Here is a 14,908-nt window from a genome sequence, read left to right as displayed (position 1 = left end):
TAAGTAGCAAGCCTCCACAAAGAAAAACTTTTGATTAAGACAACCCTTATTGAAACAACAGATAGGAAATACTTTTTTGGGTGATGCAAGATTGTGCTTACACCCAGGATGCTCCTACATCAGTTTTTAAGGCTAGTTTTAGGGTCTGTCAGCACAAGTTTGATAGTTTGTTGAAGAAGTGAAAACTAAGTTTTAAATTTCCAATTGATGATTACAAATTATTCCAATCTATGTGCAAGAGGTTATTGAAGACTTCTCTAAAAGGCCAGTCGTTCAAAAATGATTTTTTTAGCAAGACCCACTTCAAGGCCTAACTAATCTTATCAAAATGATAAAAGGTTGTGCGGATTGGAGATGTTTACTAGAAATTATAGTGATTCTAATCATTTTAATATTTTAATATGTGCATATTTCATATGAGATCAAATGGATGTTACTTATGATCCACTTGGTTATGATTTTTTGTGAAGATATTTTATGAACACTCTTATCTTGAAGTGAGGTAAAGTGTTAAGAGCTGCATCACTTGGATGATACCTTGTGTTTTAGTTTCCTTATGACTATATTCAAGGACAAAGAGCTTCCATTATTGAATACTTTTACACGCCCGCTAATAAAAATACAAGACAACAAATAGTTTATTTCAAAAGTCTTGCACCCATTTCTACTAGACATAGCTCAACCGGTGATGACTTGCAGTAACATGCCAAAAATTGCAGCCAAGAATTATAAAAATGAAGTGCTAATAATATTATATCTATGTTATGCATTTAATACCACTGAGGACATTGCATGAAGAGTTGGATTTTGATTTCCTATATCAGTAAAGACATATATGTTAGGCATGCCCTTTGTAAGACAAAATACAGGAAGATGTTGTGTTACTCTTTATACAAGGGTGACAAATGGCAAGATTCTCATGGGCACATGGATTCCATTTGATGAACACAAATAAGGGCTCATGTATGTGGGTGAGCTATGGCATGAAAGCAAAGCAACCTTGTAGTATAATCTGAAACGTTGATGAAAAAATTATTACACAATCTTTCCCAGAAAGCATATACCATATTCATGGATTATGGAAATTTGATAGTTTTGATCATGTATCATCTTCTTTGTAATCTTGATAAGTCCATTATTCAACCATAACTCCATATAATGAATTATTCTCAACACAACCTTGATCCATTCAATTTTAAGTTTTTTTTGGAAAATCCAGGGCATGAGTTAAGTCTTTCCTTTCAACAATCTTGAATTCATCTTTTAGTACTCCTTTATCACATAATTTTTTATATGCCACATGAATTTTGTAGTCTCCAACTCCATCGATTTTGCACATGTAACAAATCCTCACATTGAGAATCATAATGACCTTAGGTGGTATCGATGATGACACACCCATCAAATCTCCTTTCACAAAAATTTTAGGAATATAATGATATTTTGGTGGAGGACAAGTGTCAATCTTCACTAATTAAACATTGCTTACCTCTCCTTGATTCTTTTCTACTGATGATGATGATGCCCTTTTTGAATTTAGGGTTTTGAAATTTCCCTTTTTGAACAACTCAACATGACTTAAGATCAATAATTGGTCACTCTTCAACAATGAATCTACTTTAAATAACCTTAAAATTTCTTCACAAATTACTCAAATCTCTCTATGCTCTGGTAATTTGAATGTAAGGTGTGTAAAGTTCCTTCAAATTTTTGATATATGCCTTCATTCATTCAACTTAGGACTCTCATAAATGATGTGTCATTTGTTAGGTGGAATAGAATCATCTTGGTCACCATTAACCTTTTGATTCTAGTCTTCATTTTATAGCTCAATCAATTCCATCTAAGTCGATCTATACATAAGTTTGGTCATTTGGAGTACTCAATCCATACTACAATACTCAGTCAATATAGATAGTTTTATTGATGCTTGACACCCAAAATGTAAATGATCTTTTTGCACTATGTTTCCATAAATCTATTCTAATGCATCTTGTCTCATACATATATGAAATTTTGCATGTTTGTGTTAGGAATTGATGTAAGTCACTAAGTACATAGTTCCTTACATACCTCTCTTGATCATTTTGAGGTGGTGTGATCACCTTCTCTATTGAATCGGGTGATCATGTCTTCATGTGTTCCATTGCTTCCAGCTTCCACCATTTTTTTCTGGTTTGATTCATCTCCTTCTTTGTTTTTTCAACATCCACTTTCCTTTTACCTTTGATGTTTTCAATTTTTTGTACAGGTATTTTGGTCCTATAGTTCTTATTCACATTCCTAACCTTGTGACAATTAGAAAAAACTTTGTCAGGTGTATTAACATGCCTTCTAGTTGTCTAGTTAGGTTTTTCCTATTATCTACATTCATATGCTCTATGCCCAAACTTTTGACAATTGTAACAATATCCCACAAATTTAGGTGCAATAGGTGTATTATTCATCTTTAATCTACACTCCTATTTTATGTCCTTTCTTCTTGCAATAAAAAAATTTCTAGTAAACTTAGGTTTAGGATTTTTCATACCACTCTTGCCTCTATAAATGTTTGCAGTATGTCTAAGTTTACCACAATGGTAGCATGTAGGTTTTCCTTTTGAGTTTGCATTCCTTAGCTCTCCACTCTCAAATGATTCTCCTTTTTCAATAGATTAATATTGCTTTATATGTCCTAGTCCAGAAGTGTTGCTAGATGACTTAGGTGATCTCATCAATTCTTCAAAATATCCTATTACTTCACTAGGCTTGTTCATACTTTTGACATGTTCTTTGTCAGATCTTAACTCATTCCTCACTAGGTCACTCTGTGATCTCAGATTTTCTATATCCATGTATTTCCTATTCAATTCTTGGTTTGCAAGCATTAGTTGATTCATCATCTCTAGTTGAGTGTTTGTAATATTTTGTACATCAGATGACCTTTCTTCAAGTCTTATGTCCATTTGTCTTTTGTCTTCTTCGGCCACAAATTTGTCTTCTTAAGATTTCATCTTTTTCTCAGTCACTTCACATAGCCTTACCGATTGGATTTCATGTTCTCTTTTCAATCCTCTAATTTCTTCATTTAGAATATTGTTCTTCTCCAATAGATCTACAATGGTTTCATCACTTTCACTAGAATTTCCACCATCAACTTGTATATGTGAAATGTGACTTCTGATTCTCAAAGACAGTTCAACATGGTCCTTACCTGTAGAGTCATCCTGGAATAAACATGGAGTCATTTATCCAAGATGCCTGACAAACTGACCTATTGCCTTCTAACTAGAAGGATTATGCCTATATGCTTATGCAATTAATCTAGATGATATGTAGTTCATTCTAATAAGAAGTAAAGGAAATTAAACTAAATGGATGCATATTTAATCTAAATGATATCAAATGCTAAGCCAAGTATGAAAGGTAGAACTTAAATGAGCAATCACTTTGACAACAATTCAAATTCCAACCCCCTAATGAGGAATTAGGAATCTCTTAAATAGAATTCTCGAAATCCACCAACGATCAAGATTAATTGGGATGAATAGTCGAGATTAGAAATGAGATTTAGTTAGAACAAAAAGTTTCCTTATGAAAAAGAAGTTAACTAATTTCTTTTGAGTGGAGTAAGGAATTAACCAATTTGTTTCCTTTTTTTATTTCAATCAACTAAGAGTTTCCATTTCTAAACTAAAGAGAGAATATCAGAGAATATATTTGATTTAAGGAAATTAAATATGACCTTATAATTGAGTATTCTAAATTGAATAATTAAATTCAAAAATTAGAATGAGAATATTTAATTAAATCAAATATATTTAATTCCTCATGTATATTAGCTAAAAGGGGTGAATTTAATTTAATTAAAGTACTAAGACTTATAATTAAACTAAGTCAATTAAAAGGTTAATTTAGAAAATTCAATGAATATTCAGGAATTACTTAAAGTAAGCGATTAATAAAAATTAATGATTTTTTGTATTTGACACTTAGGTCAAGTAGAGATTATCAGAATCAGAATTGCCTAGTGACATAGGACTTTAGGGTTGATCAAATAGACCAGAATTGGTTAACATGGTAATGAGCCGATTTTGGGGTATTACATTTTTCCCCTCTATGAATGAATGTGTGAGCAACGTATTCAATTCAAATAAAATTAGAAGGCATGATGCGAAGATTAAGAAATGAGATTGGTTCCAAAATTGATGATACAGAGACCAATTGATAAGCTTTTAAAGATTATCTCCAAAATGGAGCTTAAACTTAAGGGATCTAGGTAGAACACCTAGATACCTAGAGTTGATAAGATTGGTTCCAAAATTGATGACACAAAGACCAATTGATAAGCTTTTAAAGATTATCTCCAAAATGGAACTTAACCTTAAGGGATATAGATAGAACACCTAGCTACCTAAGATGAATAAGCTTTTAAAGATTATCTCTAGAATGGAGCTTAACCTTAAGGGATCTAGATAAAACACCTAGATACCTAAGATGAAGAATAAGCTTTTAAAGATTATCTCCAGAATGAAGCTTAATCTTAAGGGATCCAAATAGAACACCTAGATACCTAAATTTATAATAATTTTAAAGGTTTTCTCCAGAATGAAGCTTAACCTTTAGGGATCTAGATAGAACACCTAGATATCAAGATTGATAACACAAAGATTGTCAAATTTCATAAAATTGTTTCTAGAACGAGACTCAATTCTCAAGAGTTAGGGTTTAGCCTATCCCGATACTTGTCCATTGAATAGTGATTGATAGTAAGAACCTAGAATTATCTCCAGAATGAGGTTTAATTCTTGACAAAAGTTAGGACCATCTCCAGAATGAAGCTTAATCCTTAACAAAAATTGAAGTTATCTACAAGATGAAGCTTAATCCCCTAGAGTCTAGATAGAACATCTGAATACTGGTCCATAAAAGATAACAAGATCCAATTATGAGTTGTAGAATCATCCTCAAAATGAGGCTTGATCCTCAAGAGTCAGGAATTAGACTATCTTGATACCTGTTCATCAAACTCTAGCCAGAAATGTTATAAGGTTGGTATGTTGATCAAAATATGAGATAGATGACAAAGATGCCAGATGGGGGATAGAAGATTCCCCAAGTGATGAAATGCCCCTAGTAATGAGGACATAAGTTCAGAACAAGATGCCTTGAGCAATAAAGATTCAGATTGATTTGAAATTTAGATTCAATGATGTAATCATCTTGCCCCCTCAGGAGCAAAATTGAAAGATGACATTGACACACTAGAAATATGATGTGAAGTAGTATATTGAGAGATACATAAGAAATTCAAGATTCAACAGAATATAGAAGAGATTAGAATGATTAGAAGAAAATTCAAAGTTAATTCAGCATGATTTCGAGGTCCAGAAGACCAAGTTTGACCAAAAGTTGACCAAATTTGACCATAGTTGACTTTTTCCAAAATAAATTTTGAATTTTTTGAAGAATTTTGAGTTGAAAAGGTTCTGAGAGTCACAAAGTATTAGAAAATTTTGGACTATACAAGTGTTCACTCGCGTTGGTCCCAAAATTTTAAAATGTATTTTTAGCTACTTAAGTGTGTCAGATTTTGAATTTGATCCCAAAAATGGATTCAAAGTAGTCGAATTAGCTAGGGGGTAATTTTTGCGCTAATTAGAGCACTTTGAAAAATTAGGTCAAAACCTATATAAGGCCCTAGAGGGTCATTTTCAAATCATTTGTGCATTTGTCTCTAGTAAAGAAGAGAGCTCTGAGGTGAGAATGACAGTTCCCATGCATATGCATCATTTTGAGTGCTTCTAACGACACAACTGGCCTATAGACTATGGAAATTCAATGAGTAGTCAATAATCCTACTTTGCATTTAATTTTTCACACTTTTTGAGTCATATGTAGCACATTTTTTGCATTTTTCAATTTAGGTCTTTCAATCCTTGAGCGAAGGTTTCATTCCTCATGCAAACCTAGTTTTCCTTTGAGTGAAGATACACCAGACCAGTGTTTCTTTGCATGTGCTGGTAGGGAATCTCGCCTAGGAGATACCCACCTCTCACATGAGATGTGTAGGATTTTGAGTGCATTTCACCCATTTCTTTGTCATTTCTCACGTGAGAATTTGCTTTCTCGCACAAAGATATGAAATCTTGCACAAGAATGCACGTTCTTGCGTGAAAAACTAGTATCACTTTCAACGTGATTTTTATAAATTTTGTCGTTTCATTGGATTTTTTGAATAGGAACTGACTATTTTCCTTTTGTCGTTGGTCATGTGTACAGGTTATCTTCGATGACATCTCATTCAGGTCCCACTATCCGCCCTATGGAGCTTTGTTGTGGAGTCTGGATGATGCTAACATGGTGCATATTGATAGATTGAGGTTATCATATCTATGTCGAATCCCAGTAGTACTCGTGAATCATGGCTTGTTGAACACATTGGTGGAGTTTTTCCATTTGAAGATGAACACTTTCCACCTACCCTAGGGAGAGATGACCATCATGCTAGAGGACATCTACCAAATCCTACACATACCATTTCATGGGTTGCAAGTGGTCTATGATACAGTGCCGAGAGCATGTATAGAGGCACTACGAGCCATCTTCTAGCAAGAGTTGGTGATAGGGTGAGCTATCACATGGGATGAGCTTTTCCACACATATGGCCCAACACACAGATAAGCTTCAGTCCTGGCTATCTTCATCAATTGTTTCTTAGTGCCAGATAGAGGGTAGCATGGGTTGGAGTGTGGTTGGGGTGTTATGTTGAAAAGGATGCTAGATGCTCCTGGGAGATTTGGGTGGGGGCAGTGCATGTTCACCCATATGTTCCATGAGATACATGAGATCATCTACCTTGAGTGGAAGAGTATGGCTATTGGTGTCTATGTTTTATAGATCTAGGAATGGGAGCACCTGCTAGTCACTAGACCCATTTTTGAGGATGCATGAGAGCCCATGGAGCCATATATATGTAGATATAGGGACCAGCTTACCCAAACAATTCTGGGGAAGACTGAGCACTAGAGAGAACGTCTTGATGACCTAGTATCCATCATATGGAAGTCCTAGAGAGAGCCCAAGGACTCAGATGACACTCCTTAGGAGTTTAGCCAGATGATTGCATTGTGGCCATTAATAGGTTGAGCTACATAGAATATTGAGAGATTTCCCATCACTCACATATGGCGACAGTACAAATGGCCATAGGACATCAGTCAAGAGTATTCCTCATATGCCTAGATAGCCAGAGATCTAGAGCAAGGGTGGTCAGTGAAGTTGGACCTAGGGAGGTTGATGATCAATGTGCACAACCTAGTTGTGACATAGTGGGACTATCTACTAGCTATAGAAGATGCCAGGATGATGCCTACCTACCAGACATATTTTTTTAGTCATCTCTTCCCTTGGTTTACAGTCCCATTAGGGATCACAGCTCCTGGGCCAAAAATACCTCATTAGGTACCACTATAAGGACCAACACAATAGCCAACATAGGGACCACCAGAGCAGGTGAGACACTAGGTGAGGTAGGTACAAATTCCCCCTGATAAATGGGGTTAGATCCAAGTGCTGGTGGTAGTGGGATGGAGTAGGGTCAGCAATAGAGACTACTCATGAAGGAGCAAGTGCCAATTGAGCAACAGACTGAGTAGTTAGATGAGGAGATGCATGAATAGCCTACTGTCGGGCCCCAGGATGCACTAAGGAGGGCTAGAGAGTAGATTCGATAGGCTTCTTGGAAACTAGGGGAGCTTCAAATACAAGTGGTAGTACATGACACTCAAATAGTTGAGCGTGACTACAAAATCCTTAGGCTACAGGAGCAAGTACAGGTAGCTAAGCAGAGGGCATAACAACTGTAGGATGAGGTCTAATTACAAGTGGCCCAAGTAGCCTATTACTTTGTAGCTTACTCCATAGTAGTCCCGATGAGGCTCAACAAGTGCCCAGATTCTCATAGTATGCTTGAGATTCAGGAGGTGCATGCCCACCAACTAGGCCAGATAAGTCACCACCTCCTCCTCCTCCTCCCCTGGGAGGTGAGGGTACTAGGGAGAGTTGACTTGATTTTTGTCTTTGAGATTTTGATCTGACTATGTATCGATTGGTGTGCCAGCACCATTTGGTATCATTGTTATCAATAGTGCTCGAGTAGCACTCATTTTCGTATTGATATTTTCTTTGATACTGATATATACATGAGATTATGAGTCGAGTATCCTTTGTACATGTCATTGTCATTATCTATCTTTTAATTTGATGTACATGAGATGCATTCATTAATGCAATATATGAATGCATGTTTGTTTTGATTTGTACATGTAGTGTAGATGAAATGAATTATGGATTTATGGATGAAATGAAAATTTGAATGGAAAAACCCAAGAACTGAATGCTTGCGCAGCTGTGAAGAATCATGATGCTTTGAAGAGACCAAAAATCCTGCATCATGAAGGATGGAAGAAGATTTACAATCGAATCATGTGTGTAGCCAAGTGACGTATGCAATGCAAACCTATGGCAGATGTAACCTTAAACTAGATGCAACCCTAGGTCTGGTTACCAAGCTTCAACAATTATCATCATTGAGCATATAGAGAAACCCTAGATGTCATACAATCCCCACTAACATTGCAATCATAGGAACATGAATAGGACATCTCTTCTAGTTTTGTTGAGATTAAATGTAAGCATTCGAGGCACAAGAAGCCAAAATGACTAGAACATTTGTCCCTTTTAATGTAGCAAGTTAACATAAGCATCAAAGCATAAACACTAGGATGAATAGAATGGTTCTTGCATGCAAACACACTAGACACATGAGAGATTCTTCTTATTCTAAGTAATTAGTAAGTATTATGTCTGCAACAACCCTTGCATTCGTAACCTAAGACAAAAATGTGTGAGATATACTCATAGTGACCCATACGTTCACTTAGCAAGATGAGTATCAGTATTTACTATAGGATGAAGAGTTCACTCCAACAAGAAAGGAGAAGAACCAACATTATTCATGTATCCATATAAAAGGAGTCAAGGTACACATGACCATCCAATATGAGATGGAGGCTCTTATAGTGGACACTCCTCTTATATTACTACTTCAAATTATTGGAACTAAACCACAAACAAAAAGAAAAAAAAGATCATGCTCCCAGTCATTGCTTCTCTAGTAAAAAATGACATCATCAAGTTGCTCGAGGAGACATGATGAAGCAAAAGTGAAACAAACAAATAAAATTCTCAGCATATCCAAACAAGTATATCATTTTGAGTTTTTGTGTTATAGGATTTATGTCAAGTGTCAATGTCTAGAATATAGATGAAAAAAATCTCTTTAGTAGGGTGATGATAGTAGATAGATGTAGTTAGAATGACTAGTGACTAAAGTCAAAGAGGAATCTTCAATGTGAAGAACCTAAGTAGGATTGAGCGATAGTAGATAGACATAGTCAAGATGACTGGTGACTAACATAAGAGAGATCTTTCATGAAAGGAATCTTGAAATGTGATAGGAGTGATAGTAAGTAGACACAGCTGAAACAATTGGTGACTATCAGAAAAGAGATTCTATGAGGAGAAACTCAAAAAGTAGAGACCTTAGCGATAGTAGGCAGACACAGTTAGAACAATAGGTGACTGTCGCGAAAGAGATTCTATGAGAAGAATCTCAAAAAGATTGACACTAGCAATAGTAGGCAGACATAGTTTGAACAACTGGTGACTATTGTGAAAAAGATTTTATGAGGAGAATCTCAACAAAGAGTGACACTAGTGATAGTAGGCAAACATAGTTAGAAAAATTGGTGACTATCGCTAAAGAGATTCTATGACACTAAAGGGTGGTGCCCCTAAGTTGTGACAAGATTCAATCCATGGATACATGAGCAAAAAAGAGAGAAACTAAAGTAGGAAAGCAACTATACAGGAAGCTAGAAGATGCACTGCAAGATTGAGCATTGGGAACAAGAGGCACTTGTTGACTAGGTTTTCACCTTCTTGGCAGAACTTTCTTTTTTTTGCTACCATGGTGCCTATTTCATGGTTTTCATCAATGACACTTTTCTTAGTTTTTCATTTTTTTTTAATTTTTCAAATTTTTAATTTTATTCTTTTTGTGTTTTTCTCTTTTTGATTTTTTTGGTATTATCAAGGTGCCTATTGCTAGGCTTGCACCAGGGTAATGAATTTTTTTAAGGACTTTTTGCAAATTTTAGATTTTTTTTAGGACATTTAGATATATACTGTAGGACCAGAAAATGGGTTAGAAGCATAACACACTGTGAGCAAATCACAAACTCAATCAACATGTATTAGCACCCACTAGTCTACCATGAAAGCCAAACTAATCAAAAGAAAGAAAACATAATCAAAAACTCCCTTTTCCGTTTGTAGCTCCCATGTCCTTCTTTCTTCTCCAAATGATTGTAGCTCCAATTTTCCTATAGTGCACACAAGATTGAAGCAAAAGCCTATGATAGGGATAAAGCCATGAGAATACTTGAAGTGTGATTTTATTGTGAGAGCGAGAATGCAAAATGAAAATTAGTAGACACTCAAAAACTCAAAGATTCAAGGACTCAAGACTTAAGCATTCTAGATCCGAAATGAGAGGAAGGGTGTCCATTTTATAATTTTCATGGAGAGTGAGAGCATTGAATTTTCCACCCATAGATATGTGATGTGGCAAGAGATTCCTATGATGCATATGACAGAATATGCCAAAAGTAAGATTCTATGACACACAAGAGTCAAATTTGGAAGAGAATCTATGACGCGTCATAAGATTCCTCAACCCACTTAAAGCCAAGAATCTATGACGAATAAGCCAAATAGGGACATGAGTAAGAGGTAATAATAATTCCTATGACGCATATGATAAAATATGCCAAAAGTAAGATTTTATGATACACGAGAATCAAATTTGGAAGAGAATCTATGACTCGTCATAAGATTCCTCAACCCACTTAAAGCCAAGAATCTATGACGAATAAGCCAAATAGGGACATGCATAAGAGGTAATAATATTTGATTATGAAAAATATTAGCCAAGTGTCAAAGGAGAATCCACGAGGTGTCACATCCAAGTGTCATGATGATGAAAATATTTTATGGAATATTTGAATTAAAAATCCTCTTATTCCACAAAATAAGAATTAGTAGAAAATGGATTTAATGATGAAAAATGAAACGTAGGAAATTAAGAATTTCCATTGTTTGTAGATAATGAATCAATTAATTAATAAAATTAATTAATTAAGGATGATAATTGGGAAGAATAATTAGAAAGAATAAGATTAAATTATGGGTTATTTAATCCTATAGAGAAGATTAGCAGATGATTGGCCAAATTGATTAAATGAATGCGACCGTATCCTTTGATGAAAATGTGACGATGATGGATATCGAATAAGATGATGAAAAGGTAGACCAAAGCCATGGTCAAATTAATTGATAGATTGAAATTGATAACATGCCAAGGACACGTGACATGAATGAATTGATATGTAACATTTAACCGACATTATAAATGCTATAGGATTGAAATTGATTAATAAGGTTCGATCATAATAACACTGACAGAAATTGTCAATATTATCAAAATGGTTGATGATGCCATGATCTGACATTGAAAGCCTCAACAACATCAAACATTGAATGACATGAATGATATTTTAACCTAGCACTGAGAGCCATGACAGTACTAAGGTCAGACTGATAAGATTGATAAGTTGATAGGTTTCCAAGACACTGAAAGCCACAAAAATGCCTAAGAGTGGATAAATGATGATTGATTTGGGATGTTTGATATGTTTTTGGGTTGATTAGGACTGATTTCAAGTGATTTCGAGTTGATTTGGGGTGATTTCAAGTTGATTTGATATGATTCCGAGTTGATTTGATATGATTCTAAGTTGATATGAAATTGATGTGAAAGGGGATACAAATGACAAAATATGGTCAATCTAGCCAAAAGATCAAAGTTAGTAGAATAAGAAAATGGGACAAATTAGTATGAATAAGTGATGAGGTCGTAGATGTGAACCATTTTTGAGCGTCTACATATACAAAGAGCTTCTAAGATTAGATCAGCTATAAAACCACTTCAGGTGGAGAGTGTTGATAGGCTCCTTGAGCACCTCTCCCTCGGCTGTAGAAAGCTGATAAGCACTAGATTCAAACATTGCAATGACTATGTAAGGACCAAGCTAGTTTGTTTCAAACTTCCCTTTTTGGATCCATTATTGTTGATCTTAGGATTTTCTCTCAAGATGAGATCACCCAAGTGGAAGTCACATGGCTTAACTTTCTTATTGTAGCTTCTAGTTATTCGTTGTTGATAAGCTTGAAGATGATCGCACGCCACTTGTTAACATTCATCTAATAGTACTAGCTCTTGAAGCTGAGATATTCTATAATCTTCATATGTGATGAGGCCTTTCATAGAGATTCCAAGAGTAGGAATCTCAACCTTTATTAGAAGCACAACATCTGCTCCATAAACCAAAGCAAATGGCATTGTACCCATTGGAGTTTTGATACTTGTTCTATATGCCCATAGAGTTGGATTAATATGAAGGTGTCAGTCCGATCCAGATTTACTAACTATGCCATGCAAGATCTTGAGGATCACCTTGTTGGATTTCTCTAGTTGGCCATTACCCTGGGGCTAATAGATAGAAGACCAATGTTGTGTGATTTTGAATCTTTTACATAGCTCCTTAAGGTCTTTATTTTTAAACTATCCCTCATTGTCAGTAATAATGGAGGAAGGTACACCATACTTGCATATGATGTAGTTTGTGATAAATAGAGCTATAGTTTTTCCATTTTCTATTGAGAAAGGTACTACCTCTACCCACTTTGTGAAGTAGTTTGTAGCAGTAATAATGAACTTATGTCCATTAGAAGAAGATGGGTGAATCTAACCCACAATATCAAAGGCCCATTGTTGAAAATGGCCACAATGTGGTAGATGGAATCAACTCCCTAGCTAGAGCATGAATTAGATTCCCATGGAGGTGGCACTGTTTGCAGGACTTGGCGTACTTGATTGCCTCTTACTCCATATTTGGACTCTTCAATTAGTGCGTGTTTGGACTCTTCGAGTTCTAGACACCTAAGGAGTGTTCTGTCAGGTTCTAGACACCTAAGGAGTGTTCTTTCGAGACCTGTCCTAAACAAGTCATTAGTAATAATGACATACTATGAAGCATTATGGATAAGGTGACATTTTTCATTCTGGGTTAGACCATCCAGAATGGTTTGGTCATGCAGATAGGAGTAGATGTAGTGGTAGCAAGATGATTTTTGTCCTACAATAGAACAACTCATCCTAGAATTAGGGGTATCATAGGTAAGGTGGAGTAATATTTCCACTAGGCAATGAATATATATGTGGTGTTATGAAGAGTAACCCAACACTAGATCCCTATTGTGTGAAGGAACCGTCAAAGAACATTACCCACATTTGGTGTGTGAGTATCAAAATTTAATCATCCAAAAAATCAATGTTTAGTGGGAGACATTGGTGCATCCGCTAGCTAAACAACAATCGCTTGTCCCTTGATAGCTTTTTTTGTTCAACATATTGAATGTCAAACTCACATAGTATCATGACCCACTTAGCTAATCTCCCTGTTAGAGTTGCCTTACTGAGTAAGTACTTCAATGGATCAATCCCCACTAGTCATGTAGTGTCTCAACTTTTGGGAAGCAAAGACAACCACCAAGAAAGCTTTCTCAATGATATTGTAATTCATCTCATAAAAGATTAGTGTGCAACTCAAATAGTGAATAGCTCTTTCCTTGTTATTGTTGTCCTCTTGAGATAATAAGATACCCAGAGATGTTTTAGTTGCTGAGATGTACAAAATTAGAGGCTTCCCATAGATAGGAGGCATCAAGATTGGTGGATCAGCAAGATATTGTTTTATCTATGTCAAGCTTTGCTCGCAATCCTAACTCCAATTGTATTTCACACCCTTATGTAGAGTCTTTGTAAAAGGTTGTGATCTATTAACCAACTATGAGATGAACCTTCAAATAGATTGAAGTCTTCCTTGTAAACCTCTCATCTGACTGATATTACGGGGTGGAGGCATATCCATGATTGCTTAAACTTTCTTTGGATCTACCTTGATTCCTTTTGTAGACACAATGTATCCCAGTGATTTCCCCAATGTGATGCCATATGTGCATTTCTTAGGATTAAGCCTAAGATTGAATTTTTTCGTGCGAACTAGGATAGGTCCCAAATCTTGCATATGAGTATTAATTTTGCACTCTTGACCAAGGTATCATCCATGTAGTCCTCCATGGTCTTATGCATCATATCATGGAAAATTTTAGTAACTTCTCTCTAATAGGTAGCACTAGCATTTTTGAAGCCAAATGGCATTACGTTCCAATAGAAGGTTCCCCATAAACATGTAAAAGTAATCTTTTCCTAATCTTATAGTGCAATTTTGATTTGATTATAACCAGAAAATCCATCCATGAGTGAGTACATCTCATATCCTACTATCATGTCCACTATCATATCAATGTTGGCATGTGGAAAATCATCCTTAAGACATGCTAAGTTGAGATCACGAAAGTTAGTACAAACTTTGATAGACTTTTCATGCTTGGAGACTAGAAGAATGTTGGATATCCATTTAACATAATCAATAGCACGGATGAAACCAACTTTCAGAAGCTTCTCCAATTTAGCATTGATGAGAAATGCAACATAAGGATGCATTTTCCTAAGTTTTTGTTTAACTGGTTTAATGCCTAGTGCAATGGAAAAATCATGCATAATAAGATCAGGATCTAGTCTTGGCATATTAGAATATGTCCATGCAATTTTATCTTCTTCTCTCAAAAGAAGGCAATGAATTCCTCTTTTTCTTTTGGAGATAGTGACTATGCGAGATGT

This window comes from Cupressus sempervirens, chromosome 1 (assembly GCF_028749045.1).
Source record: "Cupressus sempervirens isolate cs-2001-9-10 chromosome 1, ASM2874904v1, whole genome shotgun sequence".
In the NCBI taxonomy this organism is placed as follows: Eukaryota; Viridiplantae; Streptophyta; class Pinopsida; order Cupressales; family Cupressaceae; genus Cupressus; species Cupressus sempervirens.
This window is presented reverse-complemented; position numbering follows the sequence as displayed.